This window comes from Dermacentor silvarum, chromosome 1, assembly GCF_013339745.2.
Source record: "Dermacentor silvarum isolate Dsil-2018 chromosome 1, BIME_Dsil_1.4, whole genome shotgun sequence".
NCBI classification, from domain to species: domain Eukaryota; kingdom Metazoa; phylum Arthropoda; class Arachnida; order Ixodida; family Ixodidae; genus Dermacentor; species Dermacentor silvarum.
The window spans coordinates 206,834,430-206,850,839 of record NC_051154.1 but is presented as its reverse complement, the minus strand read 5'-3'; the positions used below and the strand labels follow the sequence as shown (position 1 = coordinate 206,850,839).

At 47.2% G+C, this 16,410-nt stretch overlaps 2 protein-coding genes across 3 annotated transcripts in view; one reads left to right on the top strand and one right to left on the bottom strand.

The window, feature by feature from the left end:
• The window catches only part of LOC119436691 (GTPase-activating protein and VPS9 domain-containing protein 1), a 261,172-nt gene extending 256,785 nt beyond the window's left edge, over positions 1–4,387 (bottom strand). The window contains exon 1 of one of the 2 annotated variants that reach the window (XM_037703656.2): positions 4,253–4,387. The gene's annotated coding sequence lies outside the window, so the exon portion shown is untranslated. Of the gene's footprint in view, positions 1–3,350; positions 3,722–4,252 lie in introns of those variants that run through there. The other variant, XM_049659648.1, reaches the window with a different exon arrangement.
• LOC119436688 (60S ribosomal protein L28) overlaps positions 1–16,410 on the top strand; it is a 420,941-nt gene that overhangs the window by 229,343 nt on the left and 175,188 nt on the right. The window lies entirely within an intron of this gene.

The following is a 16,410-nucleotide window of genomic DNA, read 5'->3' as shown; positions in this document are numbered from 1 at the left end:
AAATGGTGTGTATGGCAAGACAATGAAGTGATTCGACTGCCAAAATAAGCAATATTTCAAATATTTGAACTCTTCAAGTGCTTTTGGCACCAGCAAAAGCTGGTAAAATTGCAAAGCTATAACTGCTTTTTGGAACACAGGTAAATGCAGAAGGCACAAAATAAATATAGAATGGTAGCCCAGTTAACAAGTTTTGAAGGTTCAGCCGATCACCTTAAAAAAAAAAAAAAAACTGTAAAGGTCCAACTTCTTGCAAAAAGCTTCGTGTTCAAGGTAAAAAAAGGTGCATTGGTGGTCAGCCTAAAAATGTGTGTGATACATCATTAGATAGCTCTATATGTCTGCAATGGATGTGATAAGTTACAAAAAGGCATTTCTTAAATGCAAAAAATTCTTTTTTGAAATGTTCGTACGTGGATTGCACAGACAGCATAAATATATGAAGTCTTGCCGTCTAGCAAGGAAATATTGTTAATAAAATGAGCCCGAGAACCTGTTCTTCAATAAACTGTGACTTTTTTTTTATCAATACGAAGGCAAGCAACGTCAAGCGCCGCAGCCTTGACTCCTATTTTTTTCTTTCCATGAATGAGAAAAGTGGACGTCGACCAAGTCTGAGCAGATCAGCCTGAACAGGACACACGTGAATTTTATAGCCGAGAATGTTCAGGCTGTCGTACAGCGGTAACATGCTGTTTTAACGCTAGTGTAGGCTTTCAATTGTAATTATGAAGATGCTGTCTACATGCATCGTATGACAGTTTTTGGGCTTCAGGCAGCAAGGCACAAAGTGTCCTGCTACCTGCATGTTGCATTGCATTGCATGTCGATATGCATTGCATGTTGATATGTCGCAATGTATTGCAGTGCAACATTTCAAATAATTTGCGTGAACGATATCAGCGCTCTTTCTGGATTTAATGGCTACTTAAGTGCAAATATTTCTTTTTATGAACTGCATGAACTGTACCTTTTAATTCTACAGAACTCCCTGATAAATTTAACAAACTGTGATATCCCATGTGCATTGACTGTCACCTGGCACACACTAGGCCTTAACAAGCCGAATTGCATTAGAGGTTCCATCTCTTGGCAATAAAACGCAAATCATGACACTGTTTCTCTCTCATTTGCATTGCAGATGAAGCCAGCTTTGTTGTCTGCATCCCAGGCTGGCAAGCTTGGGCGTGCATCAGAGAAAAGCTGATGCTGACTTAAAAATTCAAAAAATTTCTCGCATTTAAAAAACACCTATTTTTTTGTAACTTCTCACATGCATAGCAGACATATAGAGTTATCTAATAATGTATCACACATTTTTCGGCCGACCACCAAAGCAACTTTCTTGACCTTGAACACGAAGCTTTTTGCAAAAAGTTGGAACCCGTTAGAGTTATTTTTTAGGCGATATGCTGAACCTTCAAAGCTTGAAAAATTTTATGGCTATAATATGTTAACCGGGCTACGATTATATATTTCTTTTGTGCCTTCTGCATTTACCTGTGTTCCGAGAAAAAAATTTAAACTGCAATTTTACCAGCTTTTGCCGGCACCAAAAGCACTTGAAGCGTTCAAACATTTGAAATAATGGTTATTTCGGCAGTCACATCACTTCATTGTCTTGCCATACACACCATTTGAACGGCTGGATGACACAAAATTTACTTGAAAAAAAAAATTTTTTTCGATTGATACTTTCTGGCACAGCAGGGCAAGAACAATTATTCTCGACAAAATGCTAGAAAATTTTTGGGAAGAAAAATAAACGAGGAGAATGTGTTTTGAACCTCAACAAACATGTGGAAATTTTTTCAGCAATATCTGTGACAGTCGAAAAAATGCTGGTTGATTTGGCGTGGAATGACCCCCGTATACAAAAATCTTTGCATTCTTCCTCATTGCAGTGCAATCACTGTGGGCAGAAACATAACCCTTTATCTTGTACTCAGCAGCAGACCACCATGGCGAGCACAACAAGAAATTATCTCAGAATAAAAAATCATAACTTATGATGCTAATGTAACCCCTATATAATGTTTTGACCCAATTGTTGTCATGTTAATTTGCTAAACCTACGCTGACATTGCAGACAGGGGCAATTGAAAATATTAGCATTGAATTCAGTATATATTTTAAAGAACTGTCCTCTGTGTCTACAATTCTTCCGATGAAAGCTTTCAGAAAGATGATCGCTCTACGACAACAAATTACTGATATATTGCCAGCGACATGTTTGATTCATTCATTCATTTATTTCTGAAAGTGCCTATGAACAGCTGGAGGCATTGGTGATAGTGTGCTTGGTGATGCAAGAACTGGAGAAAAAAAAAATTTGAACAAAAGAGAAAGACGAAAACTGGGAAAAGTACAAATAACAATATCAACTTGAAGGCAGAAATTTGTCAAAAGGCAAATGTGAGAGTTAAATCTGTCAACATAAAAACACAAGGTATTTTGTTGGGTTAAAGTATGTTATGGGTTTAGAGTTAAATGGCCCATATAGAAAACTCGTGTGAGATTAAACAAGTTTGGTAGAAGCACAGTGAGCACAGGAGCTAACGTGAACTCTTGACAGGAATACTGATTATGAACTATTTTATATAAAAATAAGTAATCACACTATTTTCACCTCACTTACAAGGGGTACAACATTAATTAAATGCAGCACACACTTATTGTAAACATGAACAAATCAACCAGAACAAATCATACAGGATTCAAACAAAATTTCACTGAACACATTTTTTTTTTTTTTTTTTATTATTGGTAATAATAATAGTTTCAGGCAACAGAAAACTCTAACTTTGACCGCACAAAAAAAAAAGTGTAGAACAGGGTACAACGTTTGGAAACTTTGTGTGCCTAGCTTTCTGTAGAAAGCATTAACAATGGTTCCAACATCCTGGAAAGTTAATCGGATGTCAATCAGTATTCCTAAGTCACTCGTACAACTTGCTCTTTTCAAGGGTGGGTTTTCAAGTACATAAGCATTTTACATAGTACTCATTTTATACTAAAAGAAACAGTGAGCATCCTAAATGAATTCGCAAAAAGTTTGAAGAACACCAGTGAGCACTGCAATGATCAGGTTTTTAATTTGTGGATATTGTATTAAAAATAAAAACAAAAAACGAGTGTGCAAGCATGCTGACAATCCTCGAAAAGTTCAACTATTTTCGCAGCACTTCAGCTATTCAGTAATGAAACAAGTTTCTGTTGTCTTGCACCCGTGACTAAAATAACAAGACAGCTTCCACACTAAATTGCTTTCACAGACGCAATGTAGCCGTTTTTAACCTTCAGTGACTGTGAAACCTTAAAATATTTGCATTGTATAGGCAAGCAGAGACCTCACTGAAACTGTGCCAAGTTTCCAACTTCCAGCAGGAACTTCCCACCACACGGAGGAGAAAGCGGGCACAAGCATCGGTAGTAAACCTGAGCAGTTAGAAACCTTTCACTCGCCGTCGTAGCACTCCGACTAGCGACCCCACAATTAGAACGTCCATAACATGAGCCTAACATATGGAGGCGGACGCCGTCGCTTTACATCACGGTAACGGGGTGAGGTTTCATTCAACATAACGAAATCGATCGCGCTTGCGATGTGCCTCTCACACACACACACACACAACGGCACTGGTTACCGGCGTTAACATCGAATGTCCTTGTTTATGCGGACGGCTTGACGACACGAATTCCTTTCCTGATGTAATCCAGAAATACAACCATCAAAAAAAAAAAAAAAAAGAAGAAGAAGAAGAAAAAGGAAGAAATAGAAAACGTCAAAGCCGCATCTAGTTTCCTTAGCAAAGGTTTTTTTTTTTTTTTTTTTTGCGCTGAGGTATTTAGCAATGTGGGCGGAGTATGCAAAGTAATCAATGTGTCACTAGCTGATCACGTGAAAAACGACAAGAACCTGACAACAGGCCAACAGGGAAATGGTACGAATTCAATTCGGGCGTAACGCACTCAAAATAGAATGATGGCTTTGCGATAAGGCAAAAATAAGTCCGGTCAGTTCTCCCGACATCAGTAACATATACTGACAAGAATACTATATAATGAAATGCACGACGTTGCAAAGTAATGTCCGATGATTTTGTCAATGTTGTGCAATCACGTTAGTACGACAGCTAGGCAGCGGCCCGACATCATATGCCGCGAACCGTTCAATGAATCACAACCCTAAACAAGTCGCACGACTGCACTCACAAGAAGATGATAACGCCTGAGAGAGCTGTTACCTTACCTTTCAGTCAATTACTGCTCAAATCCAGCGTTGATTCAGTGTACACATTACACAAGCAGTCCCAACCCCAATTCATAAATTCCGACACCCACCGTCGACCATTGTTGTTGTTCCAATTGGTTCGCGCTTGCGCCGTTCGCGCCGCTACAGCCGCTACTACGCTGGCTAGATGGGTAGGTGTGCCCACGTGCGTGTGCCGTCCGCCGGGCACGAAGAGTAGTTCAGCGCTTCTCCGCATAAAGACGACAAAATTGGCGCTGCGGTCGGAGGTTTGTCGCAGGTGGCGCGCGTCGTCTGCTGTAGATCAGAAGAAAGGGGAGCCAATGGTTGTCAGAAGTAAACAAAAAGGATAGAAAAGCAGCGAAGAAATTTTGGAAACATCTTAACTCCTTGAGTAATAAGACTAGCCTAGAGCAGAGGTTTATAGTTACAGCTCAAGGTGTTCGACTAGAGGGAGATGAGGCAATGGAACATATAAGGACAATGATGACAGAAAAATTTAAAGAACGAAACATAGCATGTGCTCAATCAGGTGAGGATGGACTAGTCAGTGCAGTGGCTCCACTGGCACAAAGCGAGTGGGAAAGGGCAGAGAAGAGGGTTCCTAGTAGCACGTCGACAGGTCCTGATGGCATCCCAATTATGTTGATAAAGACATTGGGCCCAAAATCTAAGAAAGCATTAAGAGAGGCAGTGAGCAAAATGATAATGGACGGTAAAGCCCCTGACGGGTGGAGACTGAGCAGGATGAGCATGATATATAAGGGAAAGGGGGACAAAGCCGACATAAACAACTACCGTCCCATAACAGTGACGTCAGTGGTTTACAGGGTGGTGATGCAGATTATAAAGGACAGACTGCAGGCATGGGTAGAGAGCGAGGAGGTGCTGGGGGAACTACAAAATGGGTTCCGAAAACAAAGAAGGTTAGAAGATTATCTGTTCTCATTGACGCAGTGTATTGAAATAGTAGGAAAGGAACACAGGCCCCTATGGCTTGCCTTTCTGGATATCAAGGGAGCCTATGACAGTGTAATCCAAAAGGATTTGTGGGACATACTGGGCACTCTAGAGGTGGAAGATGGAGTAAGAAATCTTTTAAAAGATATCTATAAAAGTAACAGGGTGCTTATAAAATGGGAAAACAAGGTATCTGGGCCTATAGAGATGCAGCAGGGGCTTATAGGCAGGGGTGCCCTCTGTCACCTCTGTTGTTCATGCTGTATTTAGAAGGATTAGAGAAAAAATTAGAGAGGAGCGGACTTGGCTTCAACCTTTCCTATTTCAAGCAGGGAGAATGGATTAAACAGTCATTACCAGGACTGATGTATGCAGATGACATTGTACTTATGGCTGACAGCAAGGAAGACTTGCAGAGATTAATGGACATCTGTGGTAAAGAGGGAGATAGCTTAGGTTTGAAGTTTAGTAAAGAAAAATCGGCAGTCATGACTTTTAATGATAATCAGGGCAGCGAGCATAGAATACAGGAGGTTACGCTGGAGGTGGTGGATAAGTACAAATATCTTGGAGTGTGGATAAACAATGGGACTGAGTACCTAACGGAACATGAAAAATATGTGACGGCTAAAGGTAGCAGAAATGCAGCTGTGATGAAAAATAGGGCACTGTGGAATTACAATAGGTACGAAGTGGTGAGAGGGATTTGGAAAGGGGTGATGGTCCCTAGTTTGACTTTCGGCAATGCGGTCCTGTGCATGAGATCAGAGGTTCGAGCAAGGTTGGAAGTTAAGCAGCGAGGGGTAGGTAGACTGGCTCTGGGAGCACACGGAAATACACCAAATCAGGGGGTACAGGGTGACATGGGATGGACGTCATTCGAGGGCAGGGAAGCCAGCAGCAAGATAGAATTTGAGGAGCGATTGAGAGAGATGGGAGAAAAGCGGTGGGCAAGGAGAGTTTTCAGTTATTTGTACATGAGGAATGTTGATACAAAATGGAGGAAGCTGACCAGAAAACTGTCAATCAAATATTTGGACTGCAGGAGGGGTGCAGACCAGGAAACAGCGGTTAAGAAAAAGGTTAAGGAAACAGAGAGGGGTCTGTGGAAAGCAGGGATGCAGACGAAATCAGCACTGGGCACATACCGAACTTTCAAGCAAGAAATTGCCAAAGAAAATATCTACGATAATTCTAGGGGAAGCTCTTTGTTGTTTGAAGCCAGGACGGGAGTATTGCGGACTAAGATGTACCGAGTCAAGTACCAAGGTATAGACACGTTGTGCTGTGCGTGTGGAGAAGAAGAGGAAACGGCTGAACACCTCATACTTTTCTGTAAGGGGCTTAACCCTACAGTGCAAGGCAACGGGGCTGATTTTTTCAAAGCATTGGGGTTTAGGGACAGTGAAGGCAAAATAGACTTTAAGCGGGTAGAAATAACCAAGCAGAGGTTATCTGATTGGTGGATAAAATTAAGGCAGGGGTGAAATTTCACCCACCACAAAGTACAAATTATGTTAATGGTCATGGCTAGGTGGCGTATGCCACCGCCCGATTTAAAGGGTTCAGCCTCATCCATCCATCCATCCATCCATGCGGCCGTTTTCCAGTGGAACTTCGGCGCACTTATCCGTGTATTTAAACTGGAAGTTAAGAGTTACGAATTTTATCAAAGCATGCCAGGTATTTAAATGGCGAAAGTATCGTATTTGAGTAGTCCGTCAGCTGCATCTTCCTAGGATCGAGAGGTAAAATATATAACCTGTGTTGACAATTCTAAAGATATTTCACGTAAGTCAATTAATAAGGACACTAATTGTGAATCAGAGTAATAGCTTTGCAGAAGTTCTAAGGCGAGAGAGACAGGAGCCCTAATGCGGGGTATGGCGGCGTCATTCGCGCACGAAGTGTGCTTTTGTTACCATCTAAATACCAATAATACCATCTAAACAGCACTATAATTTCGATTATTTCACGGGAAATTGTCAAAAAATGTGCTATTTGCGAGTGTGCAGACGATTGCGCGTCCTACATCTTAGTTGCAGCACTCAAATGCGTAAGGAAAGAAAGGGGGTTAAACAAAAAGGGGGTTAAGTCGGCCTAAGGGGGGGTTACAACCCCCGAATCCCCCCCCCCCCCCCCCCCCCCCCGTCGGTGCGCCACTGGTCTGGACGTACGTCATGATGTACCTGAAGCCAAGCTTGGTGGTAGCGTACACTGCAAGAGGGAAAGTGTGCTGGACAGCGTAACACGTAGACCCTCCGCTGTGCTCGCTGATACGAAGCCACTGTTCTCAGCGGAACGCTCCCACTCATTCGATCAAGTACTCGAGGAACACGGCAAGTCGGTCAGCTTTTCTTGAGCTAGCTGGCACGAAGGGCGTCAGTCGCTTTGATGGAGCTATGCCTCCGCTCAATTTGTTCTTTGTACATGAAAACCTCGCCAAACTTCGTCTGAAAATATGCGAAATGCGTAGCTGACTCGTATCAATGTTTTCTTGAGTGGTTATACAACAGGCGGATCACAACAAGCGCTGCTTTCATTGGCAAGTGATTCCGTGGAAATCTGTGGAAGTTCAGGCGCGTTTTCTTTTTTCGTGTATTTTACCGGCCGACATCCCGTCGAAGTCTTGCTTCTTCTCTTTGCGGGAATGGTCTTTGATAGGTATGCAGGCGCGCCGGGCAGTATTTATAGAACAGCGTCGCTACTTAGCCGCGGATATGCCCTTGGAATCTACACAATTAACCTGCCCGCCTATCCAGGCCCGGAGCGAGCCCCTCCCCCCCCCCCCCCCCCCAAAAAAAAAAAAAAAAAAAAAAAATCCTGGCTACGGGTCTGCGCCTATCACATGAGTGCAGTGACTTACGCGTAACGAACTAGTCCTCAAAGTGGCACTCGATCGCACACTACCGTATGCGGTTGAAGGTCTTTGTCAGCGCGGTGAAGTGCCCGCTCCCATTTTCTGAACAGTTCTAGGTCACGCGGCGTCACAAAAACCGATATCTTCTGCCCTTGACTCGCATGTTTGTAGCCGGACTTAAAATAGGGCGCAAAACAAGTAGTTCCCTCCTGTTTTTTTTTTTTTTTTTTTTTTTTTTCGTAGTGACATTTTCACTTAGTCCTGGATCCTGAGGAGCTTGACACTGACGAGTGTGATCTACAGTATCCATTCCACTGCCTAAACATTGATGCAAATGATAAAAGAACGGTGCAATTTCACGGCTTCGAGTGCAGCTCAGCGTGCCGTCTACCTCTTCGCAGACGATATAATGACTGTTCTTGAGGTCGACAGATTAAAACAAGAAACACCACACGTTTATAGTGTCTTTCAGTGGATATTTCCCCACTTTACTTCAAGTTTTAGTAAGAAAAAAAAAGTATTTGAAATCTTACAGGTGCGCAATAACAGCAGTCGGAGTAGCAGACGACGCGCACTTCGCGACAGACCTCCGACCGCAGCGCCACTCCTGCTGTCATGATGCGGAGAAGCAGTGAACTACGCCGGTCGGCACACCTACCCATCACCTACCAATCTAGCCACCGTACCGCCACAGAACACCCACCTTGCTTGCATGACGTCAGTGCTGGACCATGGATTGTGGAGATTATGGTGTATCGTCTGTGGCTGCCCCACGCTTAGAAAGTGGGGCAGACACAATGAAAGAAAATTCCACCATGTCATTCGGTCGCTCGGCAAGACAGCTGTGTAAACCGCGTTGATGGCGTTTACCTTGCATTGAGTGCACGTTAAAGATCCCCAGATGGTCAAAATTATTCCGGAGTCCCAGACAACACAAAACATACCGTGGATGTCCTGGTGATCCGAACGTCCTAGCTTTTTATGGAACGTACTGAGGACGTCCACAAACAACACCATATGCTCACGACGAATTTTGAACACACTGCTGGACTTATCACGAACCTATCTTGACACACTGTATCCGAGAAACATCATCAGCAGGATATTCACTTCGCTTCCAGGTATGTTTATTTGGGAGCTTCATGTTTGCCCGAACGAAATTAAAAATGAAATACAAATTGCATACTGCAAAAAAGAAGGGGAAAAAAGCTTATTTGATGTAGACTATTTTGTTTCGAACGTTATTGTAATTATTACGTTATTATTATTGGTGGTGGTGTCCAAAGCGTACCTTCCACGCCTTCCACCGACGGTTCTCTTGAAGTAGCAAAGGCAGATCTCGAAGGCTAATAGCCCCGACATCATCTTTGAGTGGCACATGGGGAGGCACATTTTCCTTCCTCCATGGAGTGGCACCCTCTCGCGTGTGGGGGAACTCCGCTGCCGCGCCGCGCGCTCGCTACATGAAGGCAACTTGAAGCTGTCAGCCGTCCTGCTCATGCTCCAGTTTTTAAAAAGCGAGTCTGCATGTTTTTCGACCAGTATGTACGAAATGTTCCAGGATACGATTCCCTGCGAAATCGAGCCGAGTAGTCGTCACCACGCTCAGCGTGGATTGCTCCTGGCGTCGTCTGCTAGTCTCCATGTAATTATAATACGTGTAATTTACCGTTGGCTTCTCGCCATTGCTGTTCCATTTTCATGGCGCACTCATAATGATTTGTTGGTCATTTTATTGCGATAGCAATTATATGGACACTTCAAGCGCATCTTTGCCGTCGCCGCAGCCTTGAGGTTCCGTATAGTCCAACGGCCATAAAATCGTCGCCGCGCGCGCCGTATATATATATATATATATATTGTAGTGAAGAAGAGGAAGAAGTGCTCTTGCGTCTGTCGCTGTGCGCACCATCAGCGTTCGTGGACTGCCTCGATTGCGTGAGACGTCTAATAAATCGTCATATCACATTTGGTGGAAGGTGCTGCAATCCCCGACCTCACCCTGGAACTTCGCAGCCGAACGTTGCCGACTGCTTCAGCCGCTACCATGCTCGAGCCTACCGACAATCCGCCAGCAGCTTCCGCCGCGCCCATCATTTGCGGTGCCGTCCAGCGGCAGCGGGACCCCCCCGTCTTCAGCGGAGCCGGTGAGACTGACGTGGAAGATTGGCTCTCTACCTATGAGCGCGTCAGTGAGAACAACAAGTGGGATGACCCGACGAAGTTACGTTCCGTCATCTTCTATCTTGCTGACGTTGCGAACCTCTGGTTCCGCAATCATGAGCGGGACCTCCAAACCTGGTCCGCTTTCAAGGCAGCATTCACGGAAGTCTTCGGCCGCCCAGCCTTACGAAAGCTCCGTGCTGAACAGCGTCTACGCCAGCGCGCTCAACAGCCCGGCGAGACGTACACCAGCTACATAGAGGATGTCGTCGATATTTGCGCCCGCGTCGATTCTACCATGAGTGAAGAGGACAAGGTGAAGCACATCCTCAAGGGCATCGAGGACGATGCATTTCAAATGCTTCTCGCGCGAAACCCTTCATCTGTCGCAGCTGTCGTCACTCTTTGCCAGAGCTTCGATGAGCTGCGTCGCCAGAGGGTCCTTGCGCGCAGCGCTGTTGCACCCGGCCACTCTCTCTCGGGCCTCACGCTTCCCTCCAACTCCTCGCCTGAATCCTCACTCTCCGTTCAGATTAAGGATTTTATTCGTGAGGAGGTGGCGCGCCAACTGTCTATGCTGCCTCTCAGCGATCGACCCCTACAGCCTGACACATCTCTGGCTGCTCCCATTAGGAGAGCCATTCGCGAGGAACTTGCCGACTCGCTACCTTTGGCTCAACCATGTCCTCCCGTGGCGGCACCTCTGACCTATGCCGCAGTCGCAGCGCGACCTGCGCCGCCGACTTTCGCATTTCCTGCGACAGTGCGACCTCAAGCAGTGCCAACTCCCGTGTCGCCTCCTATTCCGCCTCGAAGCCCAATTCAGAACCCTTGGCGCACACGCGACAACCGACCCATATGTTTCGCTTGCGGTTTCGCCGGCCATGTCGCGCGCTTCTGCCATCGTCGCATGCCACCTTCTAACCCTGCTGTCTCAACGCCTGGGTATGGATATTCCCACGATGCTACCGGCCATTCCATGCATCCCGACCCAGAGTATCCGCCGTCTTCTCGACGCCCTTTCGGCAACCATCGTTCTCCGTCACCACGTCGTCGCTCGCTTTCCCCCTTACGTCGTCGCCAGTCACCTAGCGAGGGAAACTAGTTGCTGCAGTTCTGCAGGCACGAACTGCCAGCTTCGCGACTTCTACAAGGCCTGCACAGTCGCCACACAATTTACTGGACGTTTTGGTTGAAGGAACCGCCACAATTGCGCTTATTGATACTGGGGCTGCGGTTTCTGTTATGGACGAAAAGCTTTGTCGTAAGCTCCGCAAGGTCACCACGCCGTTGTCTGGTTTGCTACTGCGTACCGCGAGTGCGCAGCATATAGCACCGCTCGCTCAATGTACCGCAAGAGTGCTCATTGCCGACGTTGTTTATGTTGTTGAATTTTTCGTGCTTCCTTCATGTTCACATGACATCATTCTTGGCTGGGACTTCTTGTCTCACCATCGTGCCATCATCGACTGTGCTCGGGCCGAAGTGGCGCTTTTCCCGCTTTCCGAAGCCTCGCTGCCTGAACCTTCTGAAAGTAAAGCCGCCAAGCTCACAGTTGTCTCCGATACGAACATACCACCCGAAATGTCGGTTCTTGTGCCCGTATCTTGCTCCGCCGCGCCAGACGCTACGGTGCTTTTTACACCATCGCCTATTTTTCTACGTCGCAAGGCTCTCCCTCTACCATTTGCCGTCCTCAACACTGTATCTGGATTATCCACTATGCTTGTGTGTAACCCGCTTCAATCCCCTGTGACCTTACTGCGTGGAGAATCCCTTGGTCGTGTTCAGCCCCTTGACCCGCTTCACATTCTCGATACTTCCGACGACATGGCCTGTTATGAGCTCGACGCCCTCACTTCTCCATTGCTGTGCGCCTCATCATCATCATCATCATTGTCGTCGTCGTCATCAGACGTTCTTGAATCGGCCTTGGACGCCGATCTGCCACCTGCGTACCGCCAGCAAGTCCTCGCGCTTCTTCAGAATTTTCGCTCGTCGTTTGATTGCGACCAACCATCCCTGGGACGTACGGCGACCGTCACTCACAGCATCCACACTGGTTCCCATCCACCATTACGCCAGCGACCATACCGCGTGTCGGCAGCCGAGCGACAAATCATTACCGAGCAAGTCGACGATATGCTGCATCGTGGCGTCATTCGGCCTTCCCAGAGTCCTTGGGCGTCTCCTGTAGTATTAGTACGCAAGAAGGACGGCTCAATACGCTTCTGTGTGGATTACCGTCGGCTCAATAAGATAACTCGTAAAGATGTCTATCCGCTGCCTCGGATAGATGACGCCCTCGACTCCCTACAAGGCGCGGAGTACTTCTCATCTTTGGATCTTCGCTCCGGCTATTGGCAAGTGCCGATGGCTGAAGACGACTGTGAGAAGACCGCTTTCGTCACGCCCGACGGCTTGTATGAATTTACCGTAATGCCATTCGGGCTCTGCAACGCGCCCGCTACTTTCGAGCGTATGATGGACACTATCCTTCGTAACTACAAGTGGAAAACATGTCTATGCTATCTTGATGATATTGTCGTGTTTTCGCCCGATTTCCCGACGCACCTCGTTCGCTTGCGTGAGATCCTGACGTGTATCACCTCTGCCGGCCTCCAATTCAACATCAAAAAGTGCCGTTTTGCTGCCCGCAAGTTAACAATATTGGGACACGTTGTTTCGAAGGATGGTGTACTTCCTGACCCAGCCAAGCTTCGCGCGGTCGCAGAGTTTCCGATGCCCACCACTCTTAAGGCACTCCGCAGCTTTATAGGGCTCTGCTCTTACTTTCGGCGTTTTGTGCGCAATTTTGCCACTATTATCGCACCACTGACCAATTTGCTTACGGCTAGCAGCGGCATCTCCGCGTGGTCAACTTCGTGTGACGACGCCTTCAAGCAACTACGTCGTCTACTTACTTCGCCGCCGATTCTTCGACACTACGATCCGACAGCGCCCACAGAGCTACACACGGACGCCAGTGGCATCGGACTTGGTGCAGTCCTAGCGCAACGGAAAGACGGCTACGACGAGTACGTCGTCGCATATGCGAGTCGCACTTTAAAGAAGGCAGAAGCCAACTACTCTGTCACAGAGAAGGAGTGCTTGGCCATTATTTGGGCTCTCGTCAAATTTCGTCCGTACCTGTATGGTCGCCCTTTTGACATTGTTACCGACCACCACGCCCTTTGCTGGCTGTCCTCGTTGAAAGATCCGTCAGGTCGCCTCGGCCGCTGGGCACTTCGCTTACAAGAATATAACATCCGCGTTGTCTACCGGTCGGGCCGAAAGCACTCCGACGCCGATGCGCTTTCCCGATCACCGCTACCTTCCGATGTGGCTTCCGTGTCAACGCCCTTCGCATCCATGTCGACGATCAACGTCGCTGATATGCCGGCCGAGCAGCGTAAGGATCCCCTGCTTTCAACTATGCTGAATTTCCTCCACGATCCCTCCGTCACACCCTCTTCTCGAACACTTCGTCGCCAAGCCGCTCACTTTGCTGTCCACGACAACGTCCTTTACCGCAGAAATTATTTGCCTGATGGTCGCACATGGCTACTTGTGATACCACGACACATGCGTACTGACATATGCGCTTATTTCCATGACGCTCCTCATAATGGTCACGCCGGCGTTCTGAAAACGTACACTCGGCTGAGGCAGCGTTTCTACTGGCACGGCATGTATCACTTCGTGCGCCAGTACGTACGCGCTTGCACGGCGTGCCAAAGGCGTAAAATTCAACAGCGCCCTCCTGGCGAGTTACAGCCGCTCCCCTGCCCGGCCCGGCCATTTGATCGCGTCGGCATAGACCTATACGGGCCACTTCCCTACAGTTCCTCGGGTAACCGATGGATAATTGTAGGCGTCGACCACTTGACGCGCTACGCCGAGACTGCCGCACTTCCGGCGGCTTCTGCGCGTGACGTTGCCTTCTTCATCTTGCGGAACTTCGTTCTTCGACATGGAGCACCACGCGAACTGCTCAGCGACCGGGGGCGTGTGTTCCTGTCCGAAGTAATACAAGCCCTTCTCGCTGCATGCAGCATCGTTCACCGCAAGTCTACCGCCTACCACCCGCAAACGAACGGCTTGACAGAGAGGTTCAACCGCACACTCGGTGACATGTTGACTATGTACGTTGCCTCGGACCACAGTAACTGGGACACTGTTTTGCCGTTCGTCACGTATGCCTATAATACCGCCACACAAGCTACCACTGGCTTTTCGCCATTCTTTCTGTTATATGGCCGCGAGCCCTCGTGTACAATGGACACCCTGCTCCCATACCGACCCGACGCTTCTGAATGCACGCCAGTGTCTGAAGCCGCCAAATACGCAGAGGACTGTAGGCAGCTCGCCCGTACCCTTACGACCGCCGCCCAAGGTCGCCAAAAGCTGCGGCATGACAGTGACGTACCTACACCACATTTTCCGCCTGGTTCCCTTGTTTGGTTGTGGATCCCACCTCACAGCCCTGGCCTTTCAACCAAACTTCTTGCACGCTATGATGGTCCCTACCGCGTCATCGACCGTACCTCGGCTGTCAACTACGTTGTCGAGCCTGTGACGCCATCACACGACCTTAGACATCGCGGACGTGACACGGTTCATGTCAGCCGACTTAAGCCATACTATGACCCCCTGATCCTACCTACGCCGTAGGTCGCCAGGATGGCTCATCTTCTCTCCCGGGGGCCATTGTAGTGAAGAAGAGGAAGAAGTGCTCTTGCGTCTGTCGCTGTGCGCACCATCAGCGTTCGTGGACTGCCTCGATTGCGTGAGACGTCTAATAAATCGTCATATCACAATATATATATATATATATATATATATATATATATATATATATATATATATATATATATACGCTGTGCGTGCGAGTGAAATATGTATAAAGGCAAAATGTTTACAAGATTTTCTGCGTTTTTTTTACATAATACTTTTATTATTACGATGATAAAATTATTTTTACCGAGTGGTCTGCGGTAGTTGGAAAGTGCGTTGAACAGAAATAGTGTTATGCTAACCTAAACAAACAATTGTTTTCTTAATTAGAAAGTGGTATGACATTTATTCGCAAGAAAATAATGAAAAGCATGCTTGACAATTGGTAACGATAGCTTGTGGTACGCCATGTTCAAGGTAAACCGCTTCTCAGTAAAATAATGATACTAATTTGTTGTGCGAAAAAGTTTTGCATTTGCAACCCCAAGTTACAGGAATTGCGAGCGAAATTTGTTAAATTCGTATTCAACTAGAATGCCGCTTTGTCAACGCGAGGTTTTGCGCATGAGCCCTAGCTGCGATCGTGTTTCATTTCCAAAGCTGCGTAGACTATCATTTACTAGCTGGCTCGGCGCGATGTTTAAATTTATGACCGAGTCAGGAGATCGTACGTGTCTCTGCCAGTGAGAGATATTAAATTCTGATATTTTACGTGCCAAAACCACCATATGATTATCAGGCACGTAGTGTAGGACTCCGGATTAATTTTGACCACATGGGATTATTTACCCGTGCACCTAAATTTAAATACACGCGAGCGTGTCTGCATTTCGCTCCAATTTAAATGCGGCGCCTCCACAGAAGAGGTCGAATCAGCGACCTCGAGCCAAGTAGCGCATCGCCAGAGCCTTTGTCGTCTGGGCGATCACATCGGGCGGTTATATGAAAGTGTCCTCGTAAAGCTGGCAATGATCAATGAGCTGACAAAACTAAAACTAGGAAAAAAATATATATGGTAATTGTAGAGAAGTATGTTTCAGCTGACGGCACTCGTGCCGTTTTCAGTGCACTCGCGCGGTGTCGCAGGTTCGTCTCGGCGCCACGCGTGTGGTGGCGCACGTTCGGCTGGGGCGAACTAGAGTGCCTCGATGCCAGCGCCCTAGGGCGAACACGACACGAGTGCGCGCCACCGTGCCACCGCGGAGATCGACGGTGGAGCGCGGTGCGACCCCGTCGAGCAGCGCGCGGCAGCAGACGACGAAAAGCGAGCCGTTCAGTTCAGGCGCCATTTTGTAGCAGGCGGTTATGATGTAAGCCGTGTCTCTGCGTGTCTCGCACAAAACTATTTTCGCTGCTAGAATCCAGTAGCTCATCGGTCAACGAAGAGCACGCAATTGATCTGCGCAGCTAATCAGGAGCTCTGACGATAGCAGCCGTC